The sequence below is a fragment of the Schistocerca americana genome, chromosome 6, assembly GCF_021461395.2.
Source record: "Schistocerca americana isolate TAMUIC-IGC-003095 chromosome 6, iqSchAmer2.1, whole genome shotgun sequence".
NCBI lineage: Eukaryota > Metazoa > Arthropoda > Insecta > Orthoptera > Acrididae > Schistocerca > Schistocerca americana.
In genome coordinates this window covers 394,713,505-394,727,328 of record NC_060124.1, presented here as the reverse complement: position 1 = coordinate 394,727,328, position 13,824 = coordinate 394,713,505, and positions in this window count along the sequence as shown.

Here is a 13,824-nt window from a genome sequence, read left to right as displayed (position 1 = left end):
GCAAATGAAATCCAAGCCTGTGGAGCACTTTATGCCATTTAACGTTTGTTGCACACCGGCTTCAAGGTGTTGCAGTTTTGTGGCCAGTACTGTAATTATTGGTTGAGGGCACTTCGCGAGCATAGTTGGAAACCGTTTATTTAACAATTAATATCTTACATAACTATTCAATACCGACTCTCTGAGAGACCTACCGCAGGAAAGAGGTACAAAAGGATAGATTCCGTGGAGTCTATGAAAATTTTAGTCTGCAAGCTATAGTAGGACATCATTTAAGGCAGATTTACGAGCGCATTTTATACTAGAAAAAGTTATCTCTGATTCAGTTCTTTTGGGAAATCTATCAACTTATCACTCAGAGCAGAACTAGTTATTCAGTAAGTGTGTTAGAATTACTCGAAAGCCACTGTGACACACTGGGCCAGGAACATCTGGACGTTGATGTTCAGTACTGTGGTATCGAATAGCACTCCAAATCGTTATCGACTGTAGCTTGGAGCTATAATGCAGGTAAGTTGAGTAGATGAAGAGTATGCAAGGAATTTATTAAAGAGCCTGTTGACGGAGAAAAAATATTTTTTTATGCTTGTTTGCTTGAGACTTCTGTAAAGACCAAAATCAACCACTTTTAAATGGTTAGGACACTAAGTCCAATATAAAGTTGTTCCAAATATTTCCAAAGAATGCATTCGAGTATATTTTCCAGCTGCAAGTCAAAAAATATACATCAAATATCGCGTGGTAAACGATGATTTAAGGGCAAGAATAAAAACGCGGTTCGTTGTTGGTATTAAAAGCAATTGCAGCCCGAATGAAACTTCTCTCACAAAGCAAAAAAAAATTCGGCTTTGAGTCGACTATTTTCTTTCTGAGCGTCGTCTCGTGCACAGAAAGAACGATTGTAAATTGGTGTAAATGAAGTGACACTGCACAAGCTTTGCTTTTGCCGCGAGAGCTCGAGTGAGAGCCAGAAATACAAACTGACTATCCTCAACAATAATCAGCGTTATCAACCTTAACAGCAGTTTGATGTATTCGTAAACGCCACGCTCGATTACGCGTGATGTAACATACTTCCTTCCTTACCTTTGTTCTGCAGAATACTCTACTGCTGATCTGCCAGTGTCAGCGCAGTGACCACTGCTTTAAATAGCTCCTCGCAATGCAACCGACAAACGGAACACACACACACAGGGTATATATATATATATATATATATATATATATAGAGAGAGAGAGAGAGAGAGAGAGGGGGGGGGGGGGGGGTGCAGGAAGACATACACACACACACACACACACGGTGTTTCAAAGCGTTTTCATCAAACGTCTGGGAGTGATAGATTATGTAATGAGGAACATCTTTTGCTGTAGACTAAACGTTCGTTGAACACTTTCCGGTGACACAAGGTGTCCTGTTTTCTTAGCTTTTAACTTAAATATGAGGAGTCTTTCACATTCTGCGATGGGTGTATGCCTTGTGTGTTGCCTACGATTACAATCCAGTCAGCTACTGCATATGAAACGGGTAAGCCCACCGAAATAAAAGTTCCTAATTCGCTTATAAAATTTAAGGAATGATAAAAAAGTTTCTGTCTGCGGCGTTACTGCAGAATATATGCAACGCAACGCGACTCCGATGCGCGCATGTAAGTACGGACATGCGCTCAAGGGATTAGTGTGGCATTCGTGTCTTTCCGTCGTGCGTCCCGTGGATGCGGAAATGTGAACTATGGCGACGTTATTACCAAATGCGTCCAAGCAGGACCAACGTGCTGTTATTATTTTCTTGACTGCCGAAGGACAAACAGACATTCATCGGAGACTGAAGAATGTGGGACAGCATGACTGTCAAAAACCACCGTGGACGGCAAGAAACTGCAAATGTCGAAGTGCAGAAATTACGCCAACTCACGTGGAAGGTACTGGAGCACCCGTCATATCGCCCTGATCTCTGCCCATGCGGTTATCACGCCTTAAAAGAGGCTTTGAAGGTTCGATGACTCCTGTTGGGTGAGGACGTGTAGCAGGATTTTATGGACTTCTTCGTGCAGCACGACACGGTATTTTACCAAACGGTCCTCCAGATTTTTCACTGAAAACTTTGAAAGTCGATCTCGATATTCCTTTCTTCAAAAACAAAAAACGCACATGTTACGTTTTTGCTATAGGAAACTACTGAGCACAAGACAAAAACCAATGCAACCAACAACTGAAGTTCAGGGCAATGGATATAAATTTTCCTAGGCTTATGAATTCAAAGAAGAGAAGTCACAGAGCAAAAAGTGGACGGGGCTCTCTCTACACGCTACCATTTAAACTAACATTTAGGACCTTTAAATAAAGTTTTGGTCTAAAATACTTTTATGTTTGCACACAGTGTACTTCGAACCATCATTATCAGCAGTTAGAAAAAAAAGTCGTATTTTCGTGACTTTCAAGATACCTTCTGCCCTTATGCCCTACTGCTGAAAAGCATATTACATCGTGGTTGTGAGCGAAGGCGTGTATGTTTGTGTGTGTGTGTGTGTCTTTTGTGGTTTTGTGCTTCACTTCTCATTGGCGGATGTTAGTGTGGCCTTCTATGGTAGTGCTGCTTTGCCTGGCCTGTGATTGGTCAAAAGAAAAAAAGAAAAAAAAGCAGACACTCCACAGCGGTGACAACAGAGTTGGGTACCGGCCGTAGCTGTGTGCGGTCGTAAGTTCGTAGCCAGAGCAGCAGTATGTTCGCTGCTCAGGACGGCTATTACTGGCTATCACTTTTGATTCAGTGATATCAAAGTTTAATTACATGGGAATCGGGTGGCTATGGCCGACAGGGTAAGACGTGAGTGCGAGGTCAACGGTGGTGGTAGCAAGCACTATGAGCTGCAATGTGTTCACTGATCAGAATATGCTAAAGTATCATTAAATATTAATTGCATTACTATTGAGACTTGAGGGGTGGTCGCTGATGAGAGCAGCTCAGAGTGCGAACTCACTGATATTGGAAGTTTATAATTAGAGTGCAAGTCCGTTAATCGTTATTACTGATAACGTGTATTAAAATGTGATCACAATTATGATTAACGAGTTAACGCTACACACCGTTAGGTGGCTTGCGGAGTATGGATGTAGATGTAGATGTATGATCGGAAGGTCGAAGGAACCAGCCATTCCTGTGCAAATATATGAAGATGTTATCTGTTCTTTTGGACATGTCAGTGAGAAGAGGTACCATCTTCATATAAATAAGGCTTACCGGCCAATGATCTTCTTCAGTGCGGACGCACCCAATTACTCTAACTCTTACGATAATCGGTAGATTTACTGCCGCGACTAATGAGTATAGTGGCCAGGGCACTACAAATATAGTTTGTGGACAGTAAGCTGGAAGTGTGGGTCTCATAGGGGGCATGCCAGAGATGAGTCCCTGTGTCGCCCTTTCCTTTGTGTCCTTGGTGGTTCAGTCGGATAGAGAGTGTGCCTTGTAAGCAGGACATCTCGGTCGGGGCGTAAATTTTCAACTGTCCCTGATGATATTTATCAACGCCTGTAAGGAGCTAAAGGTCGGGATTTCATTGTAATGTCATTCCTGTGCAATGTTTTGTAGTAGTAAGTGATTGTACTGTGAGCGATGTTGTAGCAAGAATTTCAATGAACATTAAATAAATTGCATAGCTTACAACAATTTACGTACTCTTTAATGGAAAGTGGTCTTTACCATAACACTTTCAGTGCTAAATAGTAGCCGGAACCACTACTGTGAATGGTTTTCGATAGAGGGACATCATCTTCAGAAGACATAAAGTGATCAAAAAGAAAGCTGCCATATGTGCCTGACATTGTACGCATCAAAATGCAATTCTCTTGTGAACTGTCGGACTGTTACAACCACCCACAATCTCACAGCTGTCATTAGTATAGGTGGTCGGACATTAAGATAGGCAACTAAACGGACAAGGTTATTATAAATGACTGAAGCTATTTCATAAATTCATAGCTACATCAACTGAACTGACATACTGTCACAAAACTCAACACTCACGTACAAAAACTCAAAAAGTTTTGTACTGCCATAGCCGCACTTATGATTTCTGTCACGAGAGCGCATCAGTGAGCAGTTAGTCAAGATGGCAAGTGGCTCTCAGAAAGCCTATTTTGAAGTTGAAATGCAGCCGGCCGCTGTGGCCGAGCGGTTCTAGGCGCTTCCGTCCGGAACCACGCTGTTTCTAAGGTCGCAGGTTCGAATTCTGCCTTGTGCATGGATATGTGTGATGTCCTTAGGTTAGTTAGGTGTAAGTAGTTCTAAGTCTAGGGGACTGATGACCTCATATTTTAAGTCTCATAGTGCTTAGAGTCATTTGAACCATTTTTTGAACTTGAAATTGTCTGCCAAAACAGTGCAACGATACTTTAGAACGAAGATCCACCAACTGCCGACCCCATTCAGCGATGGCATGCGCAGTTTAAAGCTTCAGGATGCATCTGTGATGGGAAATCAACGACTCGGCCTGCAGTGAGTGAAGAAACGATAGACAACATGCGGATGAGTTTTACATCAAGGTTATAGAAGTTGACGAACAGAGCAAGAACAGAACTGAACATATCGCAAGCGACGGTTTGGGAGATTTTAGGGAACCGACTAAAACTGAAGTCTTACCGCTTGCAATTGCTGCCAGCTCTGACCCCTATTGAGAACGAAGACGCTTTGAATTTTCGCTACAGTTTTAACAGCTTATGGAAGAGGATTTGTTTTGTGAAAAATTCGTCTTCGATGATGAAGCAACACTTCTCGCGAAAGGTACAGTGAACAGGCATAATGTACAAATATAGGGAACGGAGAATCCCCACGCTATCGCGCAACACTTTCGATATTCATCAAAAATTAATGTGTTCTGTGCGTCCACGGATTAAATTTTACGATCCCTTTTTCTTCTGCGAAAAGACCAATATAGGACACATGCACGTGGACACGCTGGGAAAATGGCTCATGCCACTGCTTGAGATCAACAGTGTGGAGTTGATTTACGAACACGATGGTGCTCCACCCCACTTCTTACAAGATGTTCGTCAGTTCGTGAACATGAAATTGGGCAGCTAATGGATAGGTGAAGGTACGATTGATGATCATCAGTTCATGTCATTCCCTCCACGCACTCCTGTCCAAATCCCACTGCATGTTTTGTGTGGGGAAATGTGGAAGGCTCAGTGTTGACGCCTCCCCTAGCAAGGGACCTACCAGAATTGCTAGCTCGCATCACCAGTGGTTTCGATACTATTGACAGGGACATGCTGCGTCAAACGTGGAAAGAACTTGATTATCGATCTGACACCCACCTAATCAGTAAGAAGGCGTATATGGGGCACTTTTAAATTGCCGGAAAAGCTTTTTGAGTTTTTCTAATTGCGTGGAAAACCCAGTGACAATATGTCAAATAATATAGCTACAGCAAATCTGCTAAATAATAAAACATCATTTTCCTTATAACCAAGTAAGGGATGAGCTGGTAATAGGGCAGAGAGTCCCTATTGGTAATATTTGGGAGTTGTTTTCTAGTACCGAAAACCGTGGTCAGAACTGGGAACTATTTTTTAATTACTTATTGTCAGTTCGTTAGCACATGCGGTCTAGGGGCAACGTTCTTGGTACGGGGTTCGAGCCACGCCATCGCTTAAAATTTGAATAAAAATTATCAGAATGTCGATCGAAGACTTCCGGCATAAGAAGCTGCCCTCATTCAGTCAACGGCCTTGTCAAAGAGTTGGGAGGAGCTGACAGAAGTTCAGAGCGCTCTCTTCCCCTTTGCGCTTGAAACTGTACCTAAGGGTGGAAAAAACAGCAGTGATCAAAGGCATGAGAAAGCCGCAAGCAATCGAAGTTAGAGCATTAAAGACAGACAATGTATATCCAAGTACATATGGCATGTAATTGAAAAACTGTCATGATGATCTCTCCATTGGCGAAAGATTCAGGGCTAATCCGCCATTCGGATTTCCAGGAGGGGACTGTCAAGGCGGAAGTGACCATGAAAAAACGATTGATTAACCAACGAAAGGATAACGTTCTACGTGTCGGGGCATGTATTGTCAGAAGTTTGAACGTGGTACCCAACCTAGAAAATCTGAAAAAGGAAGTGCTAAGACTCAATCCAAACATAGAGGGCCGCCAGTGAAGTGAAATGGAAAGAAGACAAGAATTTTTTGCAGACGAGCTTTGGGTTATATCAAAAATAACAGCAGAAAATTGTATAACGAGAATAGGAATCGTTATTAATTGGAAGGTAGGGCAGAGAATGAGTTACTGTGAGCAGTGCAGTTGTTCTCATCAGAATCGACTGCAAACGACCAGCGACAACGACCGTTCAGGTATAAGTGCCGACGCCGCAATCCGAAGATGAAGAGATAGACTAAGTATATGAGGACACTAAACGGGTAATGCCGTACAGAAATGGAGATGAAAATCTAGAGATTATGGGGGATTCGAATCGGGTTGTAGGGGAAGGAGCAGAAGAAAGGGTTTTGGGGGAATATAGGTTTTATACTAGAAATAAGAGAGGAGCATAACTGAGCTCTGCAATAAAATTCAGCTAGTAATAGTGAATACTGTGTTCAACAGTCAGAAGAGGAGGATTTATACTTGGAAATCACCGTGAGTTACAGGAAGGTTTCAGTTAGATTACACTCTTGGGCAGGTAAAGGCTCCAAGGCGCACCCAGGAGCAGATGTAGACACTAATCACAATTTATCAGTGATGTAGAGTAGGGCGGAATTTAAGAGACTAGTCAGGAAGAATTAATGCACGAAGAGGGAGGTAAGGAAGTATTAAGGAATGAAGAGTCGTGTTTGAAGTTCTCTGGGGCTGTAGATACTGCGATAAGGAAGAGCTCAGTAGCAGTTCAGTTGAAGAGGAATCACGGAAGCTGGAATGAAAAACATAGGTACAAGGAAGGTAACTGCGAAGAAACCGTGGATAACAGAAGAAACACTTCTGCTGATGGATGAAAGAAGGAAATACAAAAATGTTCAAGGAAATTCAGGAATACATAAATACAAGTCACTTAGGAATGAAATAAACTGGAAGTGCAGGGAAGCTAAGACGAAGTGGTTGCATAGAAAATCTGAAGAAATAGAAAAGAAGGACTGACTAAGCATATAGAAAAGTCAAGACAACCTTCGGTGGGGTTAAAAGCAATTTAGGTAAAATTAAGAGTGCAGTGGTAATTCCAGTGCTAAATGCAAAGGAGAGAGCGGGTGGGTGGAAACAATACAATGAAAGCATCTGTGACGGGTAAGACTTATCTGATGACGTGATAGCAAAAGAAACAGGAATCGACAAAGAGGAGATAGGGAATTCAGTATTAGAATCAGAAAAGAGCTTTCGGAGGATCGAATAAGTCAGAAGGAATAGATAACATTCCATCAGAATTTCTAAAATCATTGGGGGAAGTGGCAACGAAACAGTTACTCACATTAATGTGTAGAGTGGATGACTCTGGCGATACAGCATCTGACTTTCGGAAAAACATGATCCACACAATTCCGAAGACTGCAAGAACCGACAAGTGCGAGAATTATCGTACAATCAGCTTAACAGCTCATCCATCCAAATTGCTGAGAAGAATGATATACAGGAGAATGGAAAAGAAAACTGAAGATGTGTTAAATGATGATGAGTTTGGCTGTAGGGAAGGTAAAGGGACCAGAGGGGCATTTCTGATGATACGACTGATAATGGAAGCAAGTCTATATAAAAATACATTCATAAGATTTGTCAACCTGGAAAAAGCGTTCCACAATGCAAACTGGTGCCAGATTTTCGAGATTCTGAGAAAAGTAAGGGTGAGCTAGAGGGAAAGACGGGTGATATACAATATGTACAAGAGCCAAGAGGGAACAATACGAGTGGAAGAACGAAGTACTTGGATTAAAAAGGGTGTAAGACAGGGATGTACTCTTTTGCCTCTACTGTTCAACTTATACCTCGAAGAAGCAATACTGGAAATAAAAAAAGTGATTCAAGAGTGGAATTTAAGTTCAGGGTGAAATGGTATAAATGATAAGATTAACTGATGACATTGCTATCTTCGATGAAAGTGAAGAAGAGTTACAGGATCTGCTGAATATAATGAACAGTCTAATTCCTACAGAACATGGGTTGAGAATAAATCGAAGAAAGAGGGAAGTAATGCGAAGTAGCAAAAATGACAACACCGAGAAACTTAATTTCATAATTGGTGATCACGAAGTAGATGAAATTAAGGATTTGTGCTGCCTAGGCAGCAAAATAATCCATGAAGGACGGAGCAAGGAGGACGTAAAAAGCAGATTAGCACTGGCAAAATAGGCATTTCTGGCCAAAAATGTCTGTTACTGTCAAATATAGGCCTTAATTTGAGGAAGAAATTTCTGAGAATGTACGTTTGAAGCACAGCGTTGTGTGATAGTGAAACATAGAGAAGAGAAAAAAATGGTTCAAATGACTCTGAGCACTATGGAACTTAACTTCTGCGGTCATCAGTCCCATAGAACTTAGAACTACTTAAACCTAACTAACCTAAGGGCATCACACACATCCATGCCCGGGGCAGGATTCGAACCTGCGACCGTAGCAGTCACGCGGTTCCGGAATGAAGTGCCTAGAACCGCTCGGCCACCGCGGCCGGCTAGAGAAGAGAGTCGAAGCATTTAAGATATGGTGCTACAAAAGAATTTGGTGGACTGATGAGGTGAAAGAATGAGGACCTTCTCCGCAGAATCGGCGAGGAAAGAAATGTGTGGAAAACACAGAGAAGGGAGAGAGTGGTAGGACATATGTTTAAACATCAGGTAATAACTTCTATGGTACCAAAGGGAGCTGTTGACGGTAAAATATGCGGAGGAAGACAGAGAATGGAAAACATCCAGCAAACAGTTGAGGAAGTAGGTTGCTAGAGCTCCTCTGAGATGAAGAGGTTGGCACAGGAGAGACAGAAGACTGATAACTGAAAAATAATTATCAGTTAAAAAATGTTTAAGACAGAAGTATGAAATCCTAGTGTACATGCAAATGTATTTGTTAACTTGTATGCAGAGTAGATGGCTTGCTCGACATAAACAGTGCGTAGATAATGCTATAAGTCACAAGCAATGTGGCTTATGATAACCGTGTGGTGCAACATGTAACGTGCCCGGGAGATTATATTTTTGAATACCATACTGCAAAGACATATGAATCAGCCATCAGCTACGATATTAATAATGTTCAACGAATACTTGGAAAATTTCTTTTTCAATGTATGTAGATAGTTACAGACAGATATATCGCTGACTTGTGTTCTGTTTGTTGCACTAGACTAACGATCTGTGTGTACTAGCGCTGGGAGACTTATTATTACTGTGAAGAATCCCCGTAAGCACCAAATGAACCAGGTGGTCGAATAAAATGGTTTCAGTTAAGACTGACAAACAGGAGCGCAACAAATTAAATGAAATTCTGTTGTCATTAAGTTTTTGTTCCAGCAAAAAGACAGACGCTCACTCGATGTTTCCTGCCAAGAAGAAACCTGTGACAAGGTGACAAGAGCTAAGACTTTCTACCGAATACATCACGTCTGAAAAATATGTACTGCAGTTGTGAAGATTTGGTCTTCAGAAGAGATAAAGACGCACAAAACACAAGTTAAAAAATGTAGTATTTCTAAGTAGGGCATGTCATATGTAAATAACCAGTATATGGCGCTTTATATAACGCCTATATAAGATAACAAGAGTCTGGCACAATTGTTAGATTATTTATTGCTGCTACAATGACAGGTTATCAAGGTTTAAGTGAGTTAGAATGTGGTATTATAGTCGGCATAAGAGCGATGGGATGGGACACAGTATCTCCGAGGCAGCGATGAAATGGGAATTTTCCCATACGACCATTTCACGAGTGTATCGTGAATATCAGGAATCCGGAAAAACATCAAATCTCCGACATCGCTGCGGCCGGAAAAAGATCCTGCTAGAACTAACGACGACTGAAGAGAATCGTTCAACGTGACAGAAGTGCAACCCTTTCGCAAATCGCTGCAGATTTCAGTGCTGTGCCATCAACAAGTGTTAGCATGCGAACTATTCGACGAAACATCATCGATATGGGCTACCATTGATGACTGCTCGACATAAAGCTTTACACCTCTCCTGGGCCAGTCAACACTGACGTTGGATTGTTAATGACTGGAAACATGATACCTGGTCGGACGAGTCTCCATTCAAATTGCATCGAGCGGGCGGACTGTCCGGGTATGTTCACAACCTCATGAATCCATGGACCCTGCATGTCAGCAGGGGACTGCTCAAGCTGGTGGAGGTTCTGTAATGGTGTGGGGCGTGTGCAGTTGGAGTGATATGGGACCCCTGATACGTGTAGATACGACTTTGACAGGTGAATCGGCGTAAGCATTCTGTCTGATCACCTGCATTCATTCATGTGCATTGTGCACTCCGACGGACTTGGACAATTTCAGAAAGACAATGCGACTTCCCACGCGTCCTGAATTTGCTACAGAGTGGCTCCAGAAATACTGTTCCGAGTTTAAACACTTTCGCTGGCCACCAAACTCCACAAACATGAACACCATTGAGCGTATCTGGGATGCCTTGCAACGTGCTGTTCAGAAGAGATCTCCACCCCCTCGTACTCTTACGAGTTTATGGACAGCCCTGAAGGATTCATGGTGTCAGTTCCCTCCAGTAATTCAGATATTAGTCGAGTCCATTCCACGTCGTGTTGCTGTACTTCTGCGTGCTCGCGGGTGCCCTACACGATTTTAGGCAGATGAACAAGCTTCTTCGGCTCTTCAGTGTAGATGAGTAGAAGCTTTGAGTGTACAGGTACGCGACAAGCATTAACCATTGTTGAGGGTGATGGCAGAAGAAATGCGGCCCTACTGAACACAGTACGAAAATTTTAACGTCACAAATGGTGCGCGTTAAATTATTTGGTGTGTTTAGAGTAAGAATTTTGTGTTTCGTTGTGGTGGAAGAAAGGAGTTTCAAGGTAGGTTGCTAAATAACCTGATTAACAGCAAGGCGTAATGATATTTTCGAAATTGCAGGTTAATGTTTACAGAAATATAAAAAAATTAAATTTCGGAAAAGAGATGGCAAAATTTAAGACACTTCAGAATAAATTAGCAAAATTAAAGACAATTCAGAGGAAACGAGTAGCAATTCTATGGAAGTCGTAGGTAGGTTTGAGAAGTATGTCGAAGAAAAGGATAAACCAACGGAAGAAATGTTGCATGAGAAATTTAGTGAATGGGAGATAACGCAAACATTAAACAATGAAGCATACTCTGTGTGACTGGAATGATGAATACGAGCAATCTTTTGACAGTAGCAAGAGGGAATTAAATAATGCCAGAATGTTTTACTATCCCAATATGAATACGGAACGCGGATATGTAATGAATGCTTTGGTAATTTATGTGGGATGCTACCCTTCAACTTGGAAATAGTGTACGTCAAGGGGGAATAAAAATAATTGCAATACTTTATTGCAGATAACTGAATATTGGAACCAAGTGTCTGTAAATTCTGTAGCTAATCCCGGTATCAATGTTTTACTGGTCAAGAACCAAAGTTATTGGAGATGTTGTTGGATATGTGTTGCCACAGGGCTGAGTTGCAAGAACAAGATCGGCACAGGCAAGAAATTTTTGAGAAAGTTCAAGAGAGGAAAGACGAGGCACTGAGTCAGCACTATACTATCAGTCACTGGGAGAATGTCAACACTGATTACTGTATGGTATGCACTCTGCATAAACTGGGGAAAAATTGGGGTACTGTACTTATTACAGTTGTGGTCACTTTGTTGTGGTTTAATGTGTGAAAAAGGTAGCTATGTATTGTTGTTTCAACCACATGTGCAGGCAAAAATAAACCTTTTTACAGACATGTGTCATTTGCCAGAAAATTAAAGCACTCGCTAAATATATAAAAGGTGATTATACCGACACAACCACTGGAGACTGTAGTTGTCGGCTTTTGTGGATCTTTATCTAGAATAAGAGGGGAGTATGAAGTATGTACTTGCAAATTTTCCACAAAATATAAGAAGTTGTATGCACTATAGAAAGCTGTCGGCACATCAATTACTAGGCGTATGTGTGATTAATTGATCTCTCTGGGAAAACTTAATGCTGTACTGTCATACAGATGATGGGACACAGTTCACCAATAACATAAAGTAGAATGATATCCAGCAGATACTAATTTCAAAATTTCTTCCAGAAGCAAATCTTGCTGCATACGTATTTGGGGAGCTCAACTGATATATGTGGACATTATGCTCAGAACCAGAAAGTTTATAGAGAGAGTGTCTACATACTTTTGACGAAAGTGTGTATCTCTTGTGGCAAATGTTGAGTGGTTACCTACTGCAGGAGCTTCTGTTTGGTCACAGCAAACGTAAGCATCAGCTGGGGACAAAATTTGATAAGCAGTAATTAACCTCAGCCAAAGGCCGATCTGCAGCAAAAGTTTACTTTCGCTTGCTTGGTGGTGACATGTCATGAGGAACTTCCTTTCGACCATAAGTTTTGCACACCAGTGTACTTGTATTATGCACAAGTAATGAACTGTAAGCATGTTGTGTGACATAAAGTTATGTATTCATGTTATTATTAGGCAGATGTAAAATCTCTTATGTAGGACAGAGGATAGAAAAATAAAGTTTACATAATCTTATGAATCATTAATCCTTTTTATTACAAGAAAGTATGTAATTTTAATGGTGAAATATTCATACGCTTGTGGATTATGTTTCATGATCTGATTGTGTTGCTGCTGATGATGACTTCATGGTACAAGAGCTCGTGTGGCCTGCCTACATCAGCTAACATGGCCATCAGTGCCAACACCACGGGTCGAACCATCATTGTCCCCCTCTCCCGCCGTCTGTCGATGGTGTACCATTATGTCATGCATGAGAATTGTGGGAATGATGCTCTCTTCATGCTGGTTTTCTCATCTGGTTCTTTTAGTACCTAGCAACGGAATTGGAGAGGAAGAATTTCTGGGACCAGAAATTCAGTCACCTCTCTTGCCAACCCTCTTCACCTTTACAGACACCAAGCACAGAAGAAGCGCCAGCTTAGCAGAAAGAAAACCCTTGTCTCAGTAGTAACTTGGGACAATGTAATGTCCCTAAATAGTGGAACCTTTTGATTATACCATAAACAAAGACATGAATGAAACAACATTCTGCTGCAATATTAATAATTTTCAACTATTTCTCGCTAATCTTATTTTAGAACAAATGAAGATTTTTACAGGCAAATATAGTTGTATTACATTATAGATGTTGTAGTAAATGGATATAGCTGTGTGTTCTTGTGCTAGGCGACGTACTATTGCGAAGAAGCACCTTTAGCACGTCAAATACAATTGTTTTATTTAACATTGCAAAGCATGTCGATAACGAAGAAAACGAAATTCTGTGATACTTAAGTTTTACCATCAGCAGAAAGCAGATCCTGATGAATGTTTCTTGCCGAGAAAAAAAAAAACTGAGGGAACGAGACAAGAAGCAAAATTTCAGTTATTTTCCGTCAAGTCTGACAGCCTTCACGCACAATAGGAATCAGAACCCTCATCAATGAGGAACGTGAGAAGGATAAGAATATTTAAAATAGTCTGTCCAAAATTTTGCGTTATCAACTATAAGAATGTCGCTATTACTTCATTATACCGCAATGTCACGTTGTGAAACTATTCAAACTGATACTGTCACTATTATTTGCAACACTTTAAATATAAAATTCAAACATTTTTATCTCGTTAGGCGATACGTGAACCGCCATTTAATTAACAAAGACG